The 19,703-nt window shown below is 48.5% G+C and overlaps 1 protein-coding gene and 1 long non-coding RNA gene across 2 annotated transcripts in view; one reads left to right on the top strand and one right to left on the bottom strand.

Annotated features, from left to right (window-relative positions):
- The window catches only part of STX8 (syntaxin 8), a 253,376-nt gene that overhangs the window by 74,656 nt on the left and 159,017 nt on the right, over nucleotides 1-19,703 (top strand). The window lies entirely within an intron of this gene.
- Nucleotides 4,988-14,914, bottom strand: LOC132688331 (uncharacterized). Its single transcript, XR_009614495.3, has 3 exons — nucleotides 14,564-14,914; nucleotides 7,696-7,785; nucleotides 4,988-5,084 (listed from the first exon to the last, which is right to left on the bottom strand). It is a non-coding gene; the product is annotated as an uncharacterized LOC132688331 (long non-coding RNA).

The following is a 19,703-nucleotide window of genomic DNA, read 5'->3' as shown; positions in this document are numbered from 1 at the left end:
CCGTTCAGTATTTTTAATTCCATTGAGCCCATTAGATTTTGTAATTGCCGTCAGTTTTCCTTTTTAACTCCTTGTTTCTAAATTTCCAGGTGTTGTTAAACCATCTTTTTTTTTAATTGTTGATTTTCCCGTTGAGTTGCAGAGGGGTCAGAGAATCACGTCCTGTCTCATACTGGTCCTTCTCCACTCATCACGATCTCCTCTGGGAGGGTGAGAGCATGACCTGAGCTGAAATCAAAAAGTCAGACACTTAACTGACTGAGCCACCCAGGCACCCCTGGCCGGTTTTTAATTTTATATATTTCAAGGAGAGGCTTTTAAGCATATATATGTACAGGGCTATTTTATTTTATTTTGGTGGTTGTGTCTTTTTATCATTATGGAAATATCTGCCTTTATCTCTGATGCATTTGCCCTTTAGACCTATTAATCGGTATTAATATCACTACCTAGGCTTTCTTTCATTTGGTTATGGGGACATTACCTAATATAGCGATTGTCCAACTTTGTGGTCTAGGACCCCTTTGTATTCTTTTTTTTTTTTTTTTATACCATTTATTTATTTTTGAGAGACAGAGAGAGGCAGGGCATGAGCAGGGGAGGGAGAGAGAGAGAGAGAGAGAGAGAGAGAGAGAATCCGAAGCAGGCTCCAGGCTCTGAGCTGTCAGCACAGAGCCCCACGCGGGGCTCGAGCTCATGAACTACGAGACCATGATCTGAGCCAAATTCGGACGCTCAACCAACTGAGCCACCCAGGTGCCCCTGTATTCTTAAAAATTATTGACAGTTCCTCAGAGCTTTTGTTTATGTGGATTAACTCCGTCAGTACTAACTGCATTTGAAATTAAAAGGAGACATTTAAATTTTTTTTTTTTAACGTTTATTTTATTTTTGAGACAGAGAGAGACAGAGCATGAACGGGGGAGGGGCAGAGAGAGAAGGAGACACAGAATCGGAAGCAGGCTCCAGGCTCCGAGCCATCAGCCCAGAACCTGACGCGGGGCTCGAACTCACGGGCCGCGAGATCGTGACCTGAGCTGAAGTCGGACGCTTAACCGACTGAGCCACCCAGGCGCCCCTAAAAGGAGACATTTAAAAAAACATTGATTAATTCTTTTAAAAACGAAAAACTATTACATGTTAACATAATAAACTTAATTTTTGTGAACAATAATCCTCAAACATAAGCAGCCTCAACTAGAGAATGCTTATTATATTTTTTATCTTTTAGTGCCTGTCCATTGTAGATCATTGGTGGGCATAGTTCATTGAGATCCCTGGCTGATGGAGTCATCACCATTTCAGACATTTCGGGACAGTGTGTTGGAGATCGAGATCTCGAGGGACTTGTTCCTACAATTAAATGCTCTGGCCCAGAAGTTACTGGTCAAATTTTTTTTATTATTACTATTTTTAATGTTTATTTATTTTTGAGAGAGAGAGAGAGACAGAGCATGAGCAGGGGAGGGGCAGAGAGAGAGAGGGAGACACAGAATCCGAAGCAGGCTCCAGGCTCCCAGCTGTCAGCACAGAGCCCGACACGGGGCTCGAACTCACAGACTGCGAGATCATGACCTGAGCCGAAGTCGGACGCTTCACCGACTGAACCGCCCCAGGCGCCCCTTGACTGGTCAACTTCTTTCGCAACTCATTGGTCAGAGCTAATCATGTGCCGGGAAGTGTAATCCTACCAGTATGTCTGGTTGAGTGATGCGGGGGTGGGGGGTTGCAGAAGGTACTGGCTGAATGGCACAAATGAGTATCATGGGGATAGTATTTAGCAGTGAAGAGCCAAACTGCCTCGGATACTTATTAGCTCTGTGACCCTGAGCAAGTTACTTACTCCTCTCCTGACCTTCTCATCTCTAATATGGGGATTTCAGTGCCTGTTTTATAGCGTTGTTTGTGAAGCTCTTAGAATAGTGCCTCACACGTAGTAAATGCTGTAAGAGTGTTTTCCGTCGTTAACTGCTTTATTATTCACAGTACAGACTTCCGGGTCAAAATGGCAGGCTGAGCTGATAGGGGAGCCCTCTCACTTCCTCTTCCAAACACACGGAAACATTAGATGAAACATTTTTTAAAATTGGTTTCTACTTCTTAGCTGACCTTGAAAGCAAGCAAGGGAGTCCCCTGGGTGTCAGAAATGAGGGCACTTATCCTAGCGGTGAGAGGAATGGATGTCCCGTGGCCTCAGAGGTGGCTGAACCAGATATGTCCCTTGGGGACCGGCGTGTAAACCCCCGCGCGTGCGGATGGGAATTGAGGCTCTGGGCCCTGTGCCTTGTAGGGGGGGCTTCAAGCGGGCCCTGCGTGTAAAGCCAGGAGCTGGGAAATGACACTTTTATGGGAAAGCCAATGTCCCCCACCTGCCACCCAAGAATGAGATGCTCAGTTAGGCCACCCACCTTGGGCCGCAGCCACCCTTATATTTTTAACATGCATACCTAAGTTTACATTTTTTCTAAGAAAGTCTAAAGCAAATAAATATCTCGGAATAAATCAAGTTGAGAATGCTTACACTTTCCTTCAAAGTCCTCATCTTTCAAGCTGTTTTCAACAGAAGCCGCTCCCCCTCCCCCACTTCTTTTTTCCTACAGTCAGTATTTTATTCGGATTTACTAGCATATTTTACTGATTTCTGTTAAAATTGTGGTAGCCATTCTGTTGCTCAGCTCTTCTGGTTGAGTCTTTTTTCTTTTTCCTTTCTAATTTTTGAGAAATAGACTTTTGAAACACTCAATACGCTTTAATGCCCACCGTTGCCTTTTTTTCCACAAAAGTGTGTTTTTAAGGTGGCAAAATCTTTGACACCTTCGAATGGTACACCAGTGAGAACTTAAAATTTTTTTCCTTTTGCTCCCCGCATCCTTTCTGTTTCCTCCGAGTGAGTTTTGGTTTATTGATCTCCGTCTTCGGCTTTCACGCCGTCGCGGGCTGAATTACGTCCCCTCAAAACTCCTATGTTGATGTCCTAACTCCCGGAGCCTGAGAATGTGACTGTAATTGGAACTCTGGTCTTTGGAGAGGTGTTTGAGCCGAAATGAAGTCATTAGGATGGGTCCCCATCCCCTGTGATCGATGTTCTGTGATAAGAGGAAATGAGGACGCAGACACACCCAGGAAGGGACCGCCACGTGAAGAAGACTCAGGGAGAAGGTGGTCACCTGCAAGCGAAGGAGAGAGGCCTCAGGAGACATCAGCCCTGTCAACACCTTCATCTTGTACTTCCAAAGCCTGTAGAACTGTGAGACACTAAGTTTCTGCTGTTCGGGATACCCGGTCTCGGTACTTCATCGCGGCAACCCCAGCAGACCAGCACCCATAGCACGGAATTCCTTATTGACGGCATATTAACGAATTAAGGGCCAGGTCAATGAGTATGGGTAGCTAACATAGGCTTTCTTTGTACTTAGGTGGGTTTATTTACCAAAAAAAAAAAAAAAAAAACACCCCGCTTTTGTTGAGTGGGGGGATTAGCTATGCACTGTGTTTAAATGGGCGGGGTATACCAGTAGGCGGGGTTCCCTGTAGGGTACGCGGTCAGCTAAAAGAGAACCAGGACCCTTTGCTGTAACCCTTTATCCCCAAATTACTAAGGTAAGGAGAACTTTAACCTTTGAGGGCAGAGGGGGGACACCAACACCATGGGTACTCCTCAGGCAAACGTTCCTCTCTAGAGAGAGCTGTTCTGGGAGCTCCAGCTGGGACCCAACACTGCAGACTGTGGTTTACACAGGACAAACCTAAGAGCCAACGGGCTCAGCTTTTCTGTAGACAATTCTCCCCTCAGATGCCCCGATTCCTGCCCGACAGCCACTTCTTTGTAGGCCATTCTTTGGCTCCCAATAGCCATTGACTCACTCCGAGCTTGGAGTCTCTCCAGGGTTCTAGCAGGAAGAAAGAGCTCCTATCTGTAGCTCTCATGATGTATTTCAGGTTGCCTGCCACCCGCCACCCCCCACCCTCAGTTTTGGCTGATTCGTCAACACAGTCCCAACTATCTTCTTTTTAGGAGAAAGCCTTTAAAATGACTTATTCACTGATAGCGCTCTGTGTTTTCAGTGCCACCATGGATTTATTCTTTCAAAAAATATTTTTACTGGCCTTTCATTGTGCTCTTGGGAAGAAAGGGGGCAGCATGTATGTTTACTCTAGTGTCTTGAGCTCAGAGTCTCTCTTTTATATCGTGTACGAGGTCACACTATGTGTAGAAATCGTCTTGCTGAAACAACTAGTGTTCCGGAAGCTTCAATTAAACAAGTTTTTAATGCGGTCTGTGAAAGTCGTTTTCTAGGGCTTCTGTGATTTGAGTGACACCCCCAAGTTCTGCCTGCTATGTTTATAGATGAATATTCCAAAAGAAAAGACAATTAGAGAAGGTGATTCTTTTCCATGCACTTAGGGTATTAAATACTCCGTGGAAGTAAGATCAGTTCTTTATTGGGGCATTTGTTACTCATCTCTAGGGAGGGGCTAGTTTATAGTCATGGGGTCTGGAACAGGAGGACAGAGGGAGAGAGAGAAAGAGTGAGTGACCTAGTGAGAGCTCGTGTGTTGTTCCAACAATAATTGATACCAACTGGGTGTCCGATAATTTAATTCAGTTATGACAGTATTTACCTGGAGATAATGTCAGAGTCCGCAGGTTTAGGGGCTCAGTCTCATGACTGCCCTCACCTTGGATACCAGCTTCAAGTCCTGAGTATCCTGAGGTCTTTATGCCCCACTGGCTGCAAACACAGGGTTCCCACGACACCCCTCTGGGATCCAGTAGTTTGCTAGAAGCACTCACAGAACTCAGGAAAAGGCTATACTTACGGTCCCAGTTTTTTATAAAGGATGCAACTCAGGAAGGCCAAACGGAAGAGGCCCACAGGGCAAGGTCTTGGGGTGGGGGTGCCCACAGAGCTTTCATACCTTCTCCGGGCACATCACCCTCCTAGCACATCAATGTGTTCACCAGCCGAGAAGCTCCCCAAACCTCATCGCTGGGGAGTTCTTATCGAGGCTGCATTGCATAGGCGTGGTCGATGAAATCTTTGGTCATGCAGGGAAACCCAGATTCTTTGAATTTGCTGACTCTGCAAAAAAGATACCCAGACACACGCATGAGTGGTGTTTATCAACTAGCTTTAACTCTGATGATGAACTGGGTTGGATGCGTTTTGGGTCCCAAGCTTTTATTTGCCCATCTGGTCTAGGGCCTCCTTTATCCCTTCCTTCCAGGTCCACCCCTTGGCCTCTACCCTGGCCACGAAGCCAGTCTGAGAGGCCGTCTAATGAGAGAGAGTGGCAAGAATTTTCCAAAGGAAGAGCTGTGGAAACAGTTGTCAAGGGAAAGGGCATTTATCCTCAGGCCCTAGGGTAGCTGGCCTGGGTGATTCATCAGGCTTCCTCTCCCCAGGCTTTACCACAGCTCCTCCTTGACTTCCAAGAGGGAGGCTGTGAGGCCAACCGTAGCAGCTGAACTGGAGAATGGATGACAGGAAAGCAAGCCAAAGTGAGAGATCAAAGAGAGGAAAGGCCAAAGCAATCGCAGATGGAAAGAGGTCAAGCTAGAAGCTCCCCGTCCAACCACTTGAGCCCAGTGATAACACTGTTACTGCTCCTTGGCGCTTTTGCAGGAAGGGGGAACCTGGGGCGCTCCTTGGAGGCTGCGTCAGGGGTCCCCAGGACCACTGTGGTTTCACTGATGTGCTGGAAGGACTCACAGGACTCAGCATATACGTGCCTGCTCACTAAAATTTGTTTATAACCCTCAAATCCGTGCTCACGGTGCTTTCGCAGGTCCTCACAGACGTGGGTGAAGAGGTGAGAACTTTGAGGCATCCAATGGCTACCTTCTCAGCCAAGGTCAAAGCAGACGATGCTCTGCCTTTTCATTTTCCCTCTTACGCAGAGATAACCAGAGCATGGAGACCCCAGCTCTGGGGCCAGGTGGACGGGATTGGAACCCCCACTCTGAGCCCTGTTGGGAGGGTGGCCTCAGGCAAGTCACAGAACACTTGTGAACTTCGTTTTTCTTTTGAAAACTAAAGAAAATAGAATCTACCAGGATGAGTTGTTTTTAGGATTTAAGATACAATCTGTGTGAGATCTCTCTCCCTCTCTCTCTCTCTCTCTATCTATCTCTCTCTCTCTCTCTCTCTCTCTCTCTCTCTCTTACACACACATGTACCCTTCACTATCCAAAATTAGAGCATTCCTGTGATATCTTCCATAAGCCGAAATGGCATAGAGCAAAGAAACAGTTATCATTAATTTACCTGAAAACAATTTTGAGCCTTCCCAGACCCAAAAAATAACAATCTTTAGGCTTTTCTGATACCTTAGGACACATCTTGCTAACGGATGCACAGAGCGAATCCAGATAAAACACAGATGTTCACAGAGCACGGTTCCTGAGTGTGGCGGTGTAATGCTGGGATGCTGAGTGTAATTGTTTCCTGGGGAAGGAGCCTGGGGAGGTCACTTGCGCTACATCCGGTGCGGGCCGCCTCTGTAATGGCTCGCTGCAAAACAAACGCTCAATGCAATTTTTGCTTTTTTTTTTTTTTGTAAAAGGGAAAAATCTTCTTTGGATTTCTTTTGGTTAGCGAAAACGAGTACTCGTGTAGGCCTTTCGTAAAGGCGGAGGGGCATAATGCGAACTTTCGAAAAAGCGTGGGGGCCGGGGTACTTGTCTAATGTCCACGCAACATGCACACAGACGTGTCCTTTAGGAACAGTGGTTCAGTATCTGCTAAGTGAGCGTTCATGATGACTTTATAAAACTACCACGAATAACGAGAATTGACTCCGGTTATGCCCACAGTTACGATTTATCACAGTGAAAAAACACAAAGGACAGTCAGGGAAAAAAGGTGCACGGGGCGAAGTCCAGGGACAACAGGCGTGAGCTTTTAACCGGCCCCTTCCAGTGAACTCACACAGCATTTGCGTGAACAGCCCAACAGTGAGTTGTGACGGCATCTCCAAGTGTTGCCAACCAGGAAGCTCGCTAGAGACTCAGGGCCCCGCGTTTTTGGAGGGTATTGGTCACGAAGGCCCTCTCTACTTGGCTCGTTCCCCAGTTTCAGACTCCCGGAAGGAAAGCAGGTGTTCAGCACAAACCGTATTATTTATACAGTTTAGGAACAGAGATGAGCACTCGTTATCAGTTAATGGTGGGAACCCTCTGAAAATCCAGCTTTCCAAACGCGAGCCAAGAGCCAACTTTGTAAAGTAGGCTTTTCTAAGAAAAGCGCTTACGCCTTGCTGTGTCGACTCTTTTTCACAAAGAGGCCGCCCCCGAGTATGATTTATCCGTCCTAGTGCGTCTGTCTGTGATCGGAGGATTTGTGGAAGAATGAGAGAAGTAGGGTGTGCTCTTCTGAAAATAGGGGCACAGACAGAAAGCGCAAGACTGAAGACAAACGTGAGCCCTTCCCCGTGTTTTCTGGGATATTACACGTCCAGTTCCATCCCCGAGGGTCTCGAGCTGAGTTCGGCGTCTCTTTAGGGCCCTCAGAGAATGTGCGTTCCTAAGTGGAGGTTGTTGAGGATATGGGGAGGTGAAAAAGATGAAGAACTTTGGTAACAAGACCCACAGCAGTAGGAAGGAAGTGGTCTGATCAGAAGCAGGTGTTCAGGCAGGGAAAGACAACGTAAGAAAGGAATGGGAAGGCCAAGCGGTAGTTTTAGCCGACTTACAGTCCTTAAAGGAGCTTGAGCAGGAAGGTGCCGGGTCTTGACCATTCATTTTGGGGTGAGACACGATGCTCTCTTTCCATCTGGCCAGTCCTGCCAAGAGAGAGAAATCTTTAGAGACTTTTCATTTGATTTCTAGTATTACTTAAAACCGTTTTAACCATTTTAAGTGGTAGTGTAGGAACCGGATTGGTACCACACGTGAAATAATTCTGCCAGCCAGTTTGGTTGGTTTGAAATCCATAAACACAGGTTAGTACTAAAGAACTAACAGCTCGTTGTTTAGAGTATGTTTATAACCATCCCTTGAATACATTGAGTATATGTACCTCCTGAGTGTCTGTACTTTCGAATAAGTGAACTTCAGGAGATCCCATTGTGCCTCTGCGTCCCTGGGAGTCATTCGGGGAAGAAAATTTGAGGCTCTGTATATAGAAGGGACCCTTAGGATTCACTCCTAACTCATGTTGGATTTGTGCCATTTCACGCCTTCCAAGCCTGGCCAGTCACTGGGGGTGGAGGTGAGATGAGTATTCACTTACTGTTTTCAGCCAAAGGGTATAAGAGTAGCCATTTTTGTTTTGCTTTGTTTTCAAAAATAATACTTTCTCTTATACCTGCTTTTGCCAGAAATGGGCAGAGGACCTAGGAAGAAGTAAGTCATTGTGTTTTATGGGAGATGTGTTTTGGGTGGGCTCGTGAAGAGATCAGGTTTTAAGTAGTGGTTTGGGGCGTAAAATAATGAGATGATTGTATCGTTTTTTCATCTTTCTGTGTACTTGTGTATGTATAACCTGACTCCTACTGCTGTAGTCAGGCCTCAGTTTCCCCTGCGAAGGAAGAGGAAAAGACAGTGCATGTGTGTGTCCGGGGGGGGGGGGGGGGGGGAGAGACGGGCAGGTGTGGGCTTATGCTTACATTTGGAATGGAGTATATTTCATAGTCTAGGAGTTCACAGTACATGAAAGTACCAGGTGACAATACTATTCTCCTTCTCAAAGGGCACTGTGGGCTGGCCAGGTTCCTCAGCTTCCTCACTGAGAGTCCTGTTTGCTCCTTTATCTGGTTGGAATAACTAACACCACGTGGGTTGCACAGACGGGGAAGATTGCCAAGAGGGGAAGGGAAATTTTGTTTCCGCATCCTTGCTTAACTTGTGACTCTTACCTTGAAAATCAAGTGTCTTCTCTTTTTTTTTTTTTTTAAGTTTATTTATTTACTTAGAAAGAGAGGGAGGAGGAGGAGCGACAGAGAGAGAGAAAGAGAGAGAGAGAGAATTCCAAGCAGGCTCTGCACTGTTAGCGTGGAGCCTGATGGGGCTCAAACTCATGAACCATGAGATCATGACCTGAGCTGAGATTAAGAGCCAGATGCTTAACCAGCTGCGCCACCCATGCGCCCTCACATGTCCTTTTCTTATCCATAAAGGCATTGAGTCACATGTTGGATTCTCTTGGGAGAAGACTCAGGAGGGAGTTTAATTTATTTCTATTTTTATTCATTGTTTTGCTCTTTCTACCGTTTCTTTTCATTTACAGCCCATGTGCCAGGGAAATCAATTCCATAACATGAGACATTTCTATGAATCAAAGCATAAATACGCAAACACAATAGACAATCCAAAATGGATGGGCTGCGTTCTGGCATGACACAAAAAGGAATGTTCGTTCACACACGCAGTAGCTTGTGATCTGTTGTTCCGATGCCGTATTTTTTCTAAAGATGGCAAAAAAAAGACTTTGGTTATCAAGACCGCCGTGGCCATGTTAGATATCGGAATACCTGAGGACTGGCGCATGACCATGCAAACAAAAGTCCTGTCTGTTTTCAAAAACCTTTCCATGCATCGAGGCAGCTGTGAAAGATTTGCTTTCCAGAGTCAAGCCCAGATTAGGCTCAGGACCAGGTCCTAACTATCTAAATATATTGACTGAGAACAGAGAGTGTTCCAAATATGGCTATTCTGATTCAGAGTTAAAAAAAAAAAAAAAAAGTGTTTACAGAAAGAGTATAAGAGTTTTTCTGCCTTCAACATTAGTAAGCTTTCAGTCTTCACGTTTCAACTACTTGATTTATGATTTTGGTTCCCGCACATATTTTGCCTTTTTAATTGGAAGATTTGTCAATTTTGCCTTCAAAACGGATCATTTTTTAAATTGTAAAAAATGGGGCACCTAGGTGCTCAGCCAGTTAAGCGTCTGACTCTCCATTTCGGCTCAGGTCACGATCTCACGGTTCATGAGATCGAGTTCCCCATCAGGCTCTGCGTTGACATTGGAGAGCCTGCTTGGGATTCTCTCTCTCCCTCTCTCTCTCTGCCCCTCCCCTCCCACATATGTGCATGCTTTTTCTCTCTCCCTCCAAATAAATAAATATTTAAAGATTGTAAAAAGTGTTCAACATACGTAGAAACAAAAAGCATTTTGAAATTAGTTGAGGTCAGCGTACTTCTACTCTCTGTCATCAGTTTAGCTAAATAATCTGGCACTCGTTTTGATTTGGAATAGGTGATAAAGTATACATAAGCAAGATTTACCCATCAGGCATCCGTTGAGGGTAGATGCCAATCCATCATTCCCCTGACACATGTCAGGTACTATACAAAAAAATCAAATGCAAGGTCAAATCCAAAGCCTCAGAGGAAAGTGTTCAGTTCCCAAGAAACAGTGATAGCTGAACAGTGGAAAAATTTATCCAGAGTACCTATGTCATTAAACAGCGCATTGAGGATTTCCATTGGAAATTCCTTCTAATGTACATGTATATAGAATCATGGAAGCTTTTTGTATTATCTGTTTTATGGCCTTAAAGATTTAATGAACCAAATGAAAGCTGAACCAGTTCATATCCCATCCTTCAGATGTAGGTAGGATCTAAAATCCTTTCTCACGTTCAAGGTAGAATTTTACGTGTCCACACGTCTTAAGCTACGTTTAAAGAAATCATCTCTTAATTGATCTTGGATGTTGTCTCGTTTTCTTGTATATGAAACGCCGGTAAAGTTAACAGACATCATCTGGTCAAATGTTTCACACGTTCTTCAAGCCAATCAAATCTGGGATCCTCAACATTTTCTGTGTCAAGAAAATATCACGTCGAATTAGCAGATTCAGCGAAGACCCGTTTTTCCCTTGTCACGCTGGATGTCTAGAGGGTGTTTGGATTGGGTCTAGAAGACGGGGCGTTTGGATTGGGCCTAGAAGACAGGGCAGGACAGATGCTTCTTGGCCTGAGTCTCTTAACAGTAGAGATGTAGAAGGGAGAAGGAGATCGCGAAGAGACTGGCTTTTGACTCGCAGAGCACCGCCAGTTGCCATGGTGGTGGCATTAGCTGGACTTAGGGCAGACGAGGTATTCTGGAAGGAGGTGCTGGAAAGTGTTAAACAGTTGTTTGGTTTGAATAAATCTGCATGGGTAGGAGCAGTGCCAGAAGCAGGAGCCAGCCCAGTCGGAGCCTGGCCACCATCGCTCTGCCCACGTCCTCTCCATCAGTGTCCACATGCAGCACGTTGCCCTGGATGCAGGATGGGTGGAGAGCACTGGCTCGGGGTGGGCTCAAGCCAGGTTCTCAGGAGGGAGTTTGGTGTGTAGGGTGTTGACTAGGGAGTACCTCTGGGACCAGCTTCCTGGGAGAGGGAGGCCACGTAAGCAGGATGGGCAGAGAGAGAAGCTGAGCTTGAAGACGACCTCACCCAGTGCCGTTGGGAGGCTCTGGAGCCCAAATCACCTGTCAGTAGCCATGTTGGATTCACAGGGCCGAGCCTTTGTACCCCCATCTCGAGCACCCCCACGGACGTAGAACGCCCTGGGAAGAACACATCCTTGTGCGAGACGGCTGTGTGCCCTGGCGACAATCCCTCAGGAGGCTGATGGCTGAAGGCCAGCTGCTCACAGCACCCCAAGGAGCTGGGGCAAAAAGTCCTTCCTTGACGGGGGAACCAGGTGGTGCATCTGCTTCGGGTCCACCACACGTCGGGCCCGTTTTAAGCATTTGAAATGTGTTGGGTCTCTAGAGTCAGAAATCGACAGGTCCCATGGGACGTGCGTTCATGGAGCGCAAGCTTGACCCATATCTAACCGTTTCGAAAGATGTTTGTAAACCCTTGAAATGGAACCAGAATATCCCACCTGATTTCTAACCACAGCTTTCTTAGTAGCCAGGATAAAAACATGCAACATTGTGTTTTCACCTTTACCTTTTATACTTAAATGTGTATTGTTATGGGAGTTGTATGTTTTAGGGCTTTCTGTGTTTCAAAACTGTTATCCTGTGAGAGCATGTTCAAAAACAACTGGAACCTGTCAGCAGGTAGAAAGGGTTCTTTTCAGGACTCTGGGAAATGAGAATAAGAACCCCAGGCCCGACAGAAATGATTATTTGCTCTATTTTATAGCACCAGCGACCTGCACACTATATCTTCACATCACACCCCTTTTACTTTAAAAAAAGAAAATGAGGGGTGCCTGGGTGGCTCGGTCGGTTGAGCGTCCCACTTCGGCTCAGGTCATGATCTCACGGTCCATGAGTTCGAGCCCCGCGTCGGGCTCTGTGCTGACGGCTCAGAGCCTGGAGCCTGCTTCGGATTCTGTGTCTCCCTCTCTCTCTGCCCCTCCCCCATTTATGCTCGGTCTCTCTCTGTCTCAAAAATAAATAAACGTTAAAAAAAATTTAAAAAAAATTAAAATAAAAAAAGAAAATGAGACTTTATGGTTTTATCCTTTGAAGAAGTTCACACTTCATTGGTAATTCTTACTATTATCTAAGTAATTGAGGGAAAGATTAAATGGGCAGATTTTTATCTGGAGACCCGTGAACTTCCCCACAAGAAACCATTTACCGAACCCAACTCTCTCAGCTCAGTTGGAAATAAGATGGTTTTCCTTAAGGATTAGCTTTTCTGCTTTTTTTTTTTTTTTTACCTTAAAAACTGTTTTTTATGTTTATTTTATTTTCGAGAGAGAGACAGAGTGCGAGCAGGGGAAGGGCAGAGCGAGAAGGAGACAGAGAATCCGAAGCAGGCTCCAGGCTCCGAGCTGTCAGCACAGAGCCCAACTCCGGGCTTGAACTCACGAACCACGAGATCATGACCTGAGCCGAAGTCAGATCCTCAGCTGACTGACCCACCCAGTTCCTTTCCATGGAGAAGTGTCTTCCTGTAACTAACGTCCACTCAGGATCCGTTCTCAGTTAACGTTTGTTAAAATAGGGAGGGACGGTCACTGCCGTGTTGGATAAGGGCCCTTGACAAGACGGGAACGACAGGGAGGGTCCGAGCAGGTGGCCCCGGACTCTGCAGCCTGGCGTCTCTTCCTGGAGGCTTCCCGTCCCATGAGCGGCCCTGTGGAGTGGGGGGAGCACCACGGCTTTCCCCCCTTCTCGGGGGAGAGGGAGGTCCTGCGTTTCCGGGAAGTAGGAACACGTGGAAGTCGTGGTTTGGGACGCCTCCTCTTCCACGTTTCATCTTCCCCTTCCCGAGTGAGCCCTTCTCCAGGAAACCCTCCCCCCAGGATGAACAGAGCACACTTCCTCCTTCTCAAGGAGGAGAGAAGGATCATTGTCGCCGATTTCCTCCAGTTACTGTGTTGTCAGCGCGGGAGGGAGTGGATGGGTGTTGGCTCTGCCCCTTCCCCCTGGAGGAGGCGGGGGAACGTCTTTCTCTACAGTATTGCCAAAGGGGAAGGGCAGGTGTCGCCCCACAACGCCTGCAGGGTGGCCTTAGTGACGAAGCCCGAGACTCCGGCAGATTCCTTAACTCCTCTGTACGGCACAGCCATCTCGCTTTTAAAGTAGGATGACAGGGGCGCCTGGGTGGCTCAGTCGGTTAAGCGGCCGACTCTCGATTGCGGCTCAGGTCATGACCTCACGGTTTCGTGAGTTCGAGCCCCGTGTCGGGCTCTGCGCTGGCAGTACAGAGCTTGCTTGGGATTCTCTTTCTCCCTCTCTCTCTGCCCCTCCTCCACTTGTGCTCTGTCTCTCTCTCAAGATAAATGAATAAAGTTGAAAAAAACATAGAGTAGGACGACAAAGCGCCCACCCGACAGGGCTTTTGCGAGGATGAAAAGCAATAAAACGTATAAAGGGCACACTGTCTCACACGCTAGTGACTGTTGTGAGCGTCCTCTCGACGCCTTGTGCTCCGTAGGTGGTTGGTGATGTTTTGTGGAACTGAGATCCTGTTGGTTCTTCTGGAGCCGCTGGGCCACCACCACGGTCCCGGTTCAGCCTGTCGGGCTGAGGGAGGAGGGACAAGGGCATTTTGGACACAGGTCTGTGTCCCTTTGTTGTTGGAAACAAGCGTGGGAATTGACTATCACTCTTCCTTTTAGGATGAAACCGGCTGGGAATCTGTAATATACTCCTTGAGTTTTTCGTGTTTTACGCAGAATTGGAAGATGTAGCCGACGTCCCCCCCCCCCCCCACGCACACCCCCCCTCCACCCACTGCTTATTTCTTCGTTGTGTTGTTGAACCATTCAAAATGTTGGTCCTTCCCAGCAGCCAAAATGCCTTTCGTCTTGGAAACCCTCCTTAATCTATCTCCGAAGGCAATTAATGAATTTCGTCCACTCTAGAAGTCGGCGCCCCACGACGTATTTTCCAAGACCGTCCTGCTCAACCTGTACCTGTTCACATTTTAATATTTCTTCTAATTTTCCCAGGTGTTTTTTTTTTTTTTTTACCCTTTTCTATGAAACGGGGGAAGCGTACTGAGTAGTATGGTGTTTAAGAACAAAGGCTTTGGAATTGGAGCCGACCCCCCACCCCCACCCCCTCCCTGGCCCCGTCCTCTAGCCGCGTGACCGAGAGCAATTTCCTTAATCTTTCCAAGGCTCCTTCCCCATATGTAGACGGTGGGGTGATAACACCTACCTTATGGGCTGTGAGGATTACCCCAAATAGGATCATGCAGACGCAGAGCTTAGCCCAGTGAGTGCCCCAGGTTAAGCCCCGTGAGTCCTCCTCCCGCGGCGCGCCCAGACCCCGTGGAGCGCCGTTGGGTCTCGAGGACCCCGTGATGACAGGCGTGCCGCTTGAAGAAACGTTTGAACTCGCCCTCCTGAAAGTCCCGTCCCTCCAGGTGATCCCGCACACCTGTGATACGGCTGCTCTCAGGGTATAAATTTCTGCAGCACGCACAATTTCCTTTTCACCACGCTCGGTTCACTTCGGGGCTTAGTCCCTGAACTTGGAACTTTTCTGGTTTTGATTGGCCAGTCAGGGTTCACACCGAGGCAGATTCTTGCCCGATTTTGCTCCATGTGTTCGGGAAGAGGGAGTGTTTGTAAGCTACCCAGGCGGAGCTGGAGCCCCGAAGCCAGCAGGCAGCATCCCGTTGCCTGTTTGCAGCTACTCCCAGGGGACGACGGGGCAGGATGATTGATACTTTAGCATCTTTGTTCTTTCTGTGTAGTTGTAACGCTAGAGCTGTTTAAATCACTCTGAAAAGAACATGCCTGACATTTCTCTGGTTTGGAAAACACACACACACACACACACACACACACGCACACACACACACACACACACGCCCGAAGCAATAATCCTCTGCCTGTTACCAAGGAACTGTTTTTGGTGAGAACAGAGAGAAAACTTGGATGACTTAGGGGAGAATAATTGAATAATTCTGAATAGCTTCATGGCGGAGAATACATTAAAACCTAAAACAGCTCAGAGGCGTGCCCAAAAACGTGCATTTAAGAGGCGGAGATTAGCATCACAGGGCACTTAAAGTCCCGAGCCTGGTCCCCGGGTCTGGCCGCTCCTCTGGCTTGGAACGTTTATTCTGTGCCCGCTTCTGACACTCTTCACTTACGACACACACTTGACATTGTTCATCACACGGGGCCCTCCAGGAATTTCAGTGTTTTGCTTAACAAGTGCTGGAGACTAGCGATCGCAGTTTGATTTCGTGTTTCAATGCTTCTCTTTCCTTCTCGTGGCCTTTCGCACCAATCTAAGAGGTTGTTCAGCAGACACTTGTTCAGCCCACTCTGTGTAAGACGCGCACCTGACTTTGAGATGCGATTAAGGGTCAGACAGAGCAGTAGGCTTGCAATATAAGCATAAACACTTGCCTGGTGTCATGGCTGTGTTCCTAAAATAATTGCATATCCTAATGGAGAGATCAGAATCGCAGGCCATAATTTAAATCCCTCAGCACACCTTTCTATTTACAGGAGCGCCGTGGAAAATCTCTTTCTAAAGCACCTTCTCTTTTCGATAATCACCTTATAGCTGCTGAGTTTTTTTTTTTTAATGTTTATTTATTTTTGAGAGAGTGTGAGCTGGGGAGGGGCAGAGAGAGAGGGAGACACAGAATCCGAAGCAGGCTCCAGGCTCTGAGCCATCAGCACAGAGCCTGATGCAGGGCTCAAAGCCATGAACTGTGAGATCGTGACCTGAGCCGAAATCTAGAGTTGAACGCTTAACCGACTGAGCCACTCGGGCGCCCGTCCTGTGCTCCTTATTAAGCCACGACCTCTCAGCTCCAGGCCCCCCTTGATGCCCCCCACCTGCTATGCTGTGGCTGGCACCCTGCAGGCCACATTTCCACCTTGCCGGCACCTTCTGTGGAGCCGGCTGGAGCACTGGAAGGACGTGGCAAGGCCAGAGGCCGAGGACGAAAAGGGACGCGTACCTTCCCCCTGCTTCCCACCTGCCTGGGTCACACGCTGCCCCATCCCTGCAGCAGCTGGACCCCACGGGCAGTTTCCCAGCACGTGCAGGGTCTGCCTCACCGGGTGCCTTCCCGAAACCAGCTCCAGCAGAGAAATACCTTTTCCTCAGAAGGCTGAGTTTCCTTTTCCACAGCGCCCACCTCCAGGCTTCTAATTTTTTTTTTTTTTTTAAGATTTTTATTTTTAAGTAATCTTTGCACCCAACGTGGGGCTCGAACTCACGACCCTGAGATCAAGAGTTGCGTGCTCCACCGCCGGTTGAGCCAGCCAGCTGCCCCTCCCGGCTTCTTATGGATTCTTTTTGCTCCCTGTACAGCTTCCACGATACCGCAGGGTTTTCTGTCCACCCTTTCGGCCACCCTAGTCCACAGCTTTCTATCTTGTTAACGGTCGTCTATGTTAAACTCTCGCCGTTAAGAGAACTGCTATGGTACATGTCTCCTGATCAGGCCTTGACTGATACGCCCAGAAAATTCAGACTTCTGGCGCTTTGCATCAGCGATTCCTTTCCTCGCGTGTCAGTGCGTCCATCTGGGAGAGCGGGCCTGTGAGCCGCCACTGAGGCAGGCTCCCACGGCTCGGGGTCTGCTGGCCTTCTGACGGCCCCTGAGGAGCGAGAGCATGACCACAGACCGAAAGGTGGGACCTCTCGTGTCCTCTAGGAAGCTGTAAGGCCGGCTTCCCAGAGTCATGGCTGTTGATAGCACTGCCTAGCGTCAAAAGGCCTTCTTTTAGGGCCACCTGGGTGGCTCATTTGGTTGAGTGTCTGATTCGGCTCACGTCGCGATCTCACAGTTTGTGGGTCCGAGCCCCGCGTCGGGCTCTGTGCTGACAGCTCGGAGCCTGGAGCCTGCTTCAGATTCCGTGTCTCCCTCTCTCTCTGACCCTCCCCTGCTCATACTCTGTCTCTCTCTAAAAAATAAAATAGGGACACCTGGGTGGCTCAGTTGGTTGAGCGTCTGATTCGGCTCAGGTCACGATCTCACAGTTTGTGGGTTCGAGCCCCCCATGTCGGGCTCTGTGCCGACAGCTCGAAGCCTGGAGCCTGCTTTGGATTCCGTGTCTCCCTCTCTCTCTGCCCCTCCCCTGCTCACGCTCTGTCTCTGTCTCTCTCTCTCTAAAAAATAAACAAACATTAAAAATTTTTTTTTTAAAAAAAGACTTTCTTTTGGTAGAAAACAATAGATTTCAACCCAGTTCTCTTGTCCTTAAGAGCCCGCCCGCCTACATTTACATCTCTGTGTATAACTCTGTATACAACAGTGTGTACAAAAGTATCTGTAACCGGAAGAGACAGTAAAATTCAAACCGAGCCTCGGTTTTCTTGGTAAAACATGTGTAGTATCCACCCCACAGGGCCGACGTGAGCGGAGCGGCACGTAAGACATCCATTTACCACATGACAGTGGATTTGACGGCTGACTCTGACAGCCATCCCAAATTATTAGTCTATCCCAGTTACAGCCAACCCTCTCTCCTTGTCAAAAGTTGGACTGATAACGGGCAGGTGAGCCGTCCTAGACGATGAAACACGAAGGAGAATCCGTTCTTGGGCCCCTGGCAAAGCTTCCTTTTCCTTCTAAGGAAGAGATGCAAGAAAGAGGTGGCTCCCCCTTTTCTTTTTCTAGAAGGTACATCCGGACGGGACCCTCGTTTCTACTGTCATTGCCGTTTCATGTCTGTGAGAGGAGCCAGCCTGCGGACAAAGCCCTCACTGAGGCTGGAGGGACAGAGCTTGTGGGTGGCCGATCAGCGGGCCCGGAGATCCCAGGCCCCGGTCCCTGGCACCTCTGTGTTACGGGACCTGGCAGGTGTGATTAAAGGTGTGGGCCTTTATTGGGGAGATTACGGTGGATTGTCTGGATGGGCCCAGTGTAATCAGAGGTGTTCCCCAAAGTGGAAGAGGCAGGCGGGAGAGCCTAGAGCGGTCATTGCTGGCTCCGAATGTGGGCGGGACCGCGCACCAGGGAGCGCCGGTGGCTTCTGGAAGCCGGGCACAGGCAAGGAGACACGTCGTCCCCTGCAGCCTCCAGAAAGGGACGCAGTCCTGCCGACGCACTGAATTTAGCCCTGGGAGACCTGCGTCAGACTCCTGACCCCCAGAACCGTGAGACAGATGGTGTGTGTTGTTCCAAGACCCTGATCTGTGGTCATTTGTTGCAGCCGCAGGGGCCAAGGAGCGCAAAGGTGAGAAGGCCTGACTACTAGATGGCTTCTCTGGGCTTCTGCATCGGCCGAGCCCGGAGCGCCCCCTGAAGGTCTCAGCACATGAGACAAGCCTTTCCTCTCACTCCGTCCAGTTCGACTTGGGTTTTCTCCTACGTACTTGAAACCCAAGCTGTCCTAATCGATACACACATGCTTCGCGGGATACCGCGTATAAATCGGGCAGACTCTAAATGAGCGTTTGTTGAACTGTGACAAAATGTTGGAGAAGACCGCCCTCCACCCGCCCCTAATCCACATCTGAGGAAGCAGGGCTGTTTTCTGGATCATACCAAGTGTAATAACTTAGAACTCTTTTTTTTTTTCACCCCCCATAAAAGACACAAAAGATGTTTGGAAGGATGGACACATTGTTTGAGTAGTGAGGTGGCCTGGACCTTCAGCAGGTGCGTTTTCCAGTTGCCAGATTCATTTCCTATTGTGACCTGCAGGCATCCAAGGTCTCCTTTCCGAAATAACATTTCAGCAGACCCTGAGGACATGCCAAGAAGTGATTATTTGTACAAATCCAGATGATTTCCTAATCTAGGATAGCTCAAGCCGGCGGGGGGGGGTGGGGGGTGGGGAGGGGGGTGGGGGGAGAAATGGAGGGAGACGTAGGCCCTTTTTCCATCCCTACAGAGCAGGAACAGCCCCAGCACTGGCTTTAAGCAAATGTTGCCGACAGCTATGAAAGTAGTTATCACCGGACAGCTGCTCGGTGGCCCCCGTGAACTCAGCCGGAGGCTCAGCCCAGGTTGAGATCAGAGAGGCCAAAGGTCAAATGCTGTTTCGGTTGCTTTCCAAGCCTTTTCTCCACCACTCCTGGGTTTCCACTTAGCGTTTGTAATTTCTGCTCCAAAGACCATCCTGGGCCCCGCAGTCCCTCCCTGCACTCCCCAGATACCCTGGCTCAGTCTGGCCGCCTCCGCCCCTTCGCCAGCAGACAATTTTCCCAAAGGAGACAGAGATCACGTCCGGGGGAAACAGTACTTTCCTTCACATGGCTTCCAGCCCTGCCTGTCCAGTGAGGGCCTCCTCTAAAGGTTGCATATTTAGGGGCGCCTGGGTGGCTCGGTCAGCTGAGCGTCCAACTCTTGATCTCGGCTCAGGTCATGGTCTCACAG

Source organism: Panthera onca, chromosome E1 (genome assembly GCF_046562875.1).
Source record: "Panthera onca isolate mPanOnc1 chromosome E1, mPanOnc1 haplotype 2, whole genome shotgun sequence".
Lineage (NCBI taxonomy): Eukaryota > Metazoa > Chordata > Mammalia > Carnivora > Felidae > Panthera > Panthera onca.
Note: the sequence above shows the minus strand (reverse complement) of the source record. Positions and strands in the feature narration are given on the sequence as shown.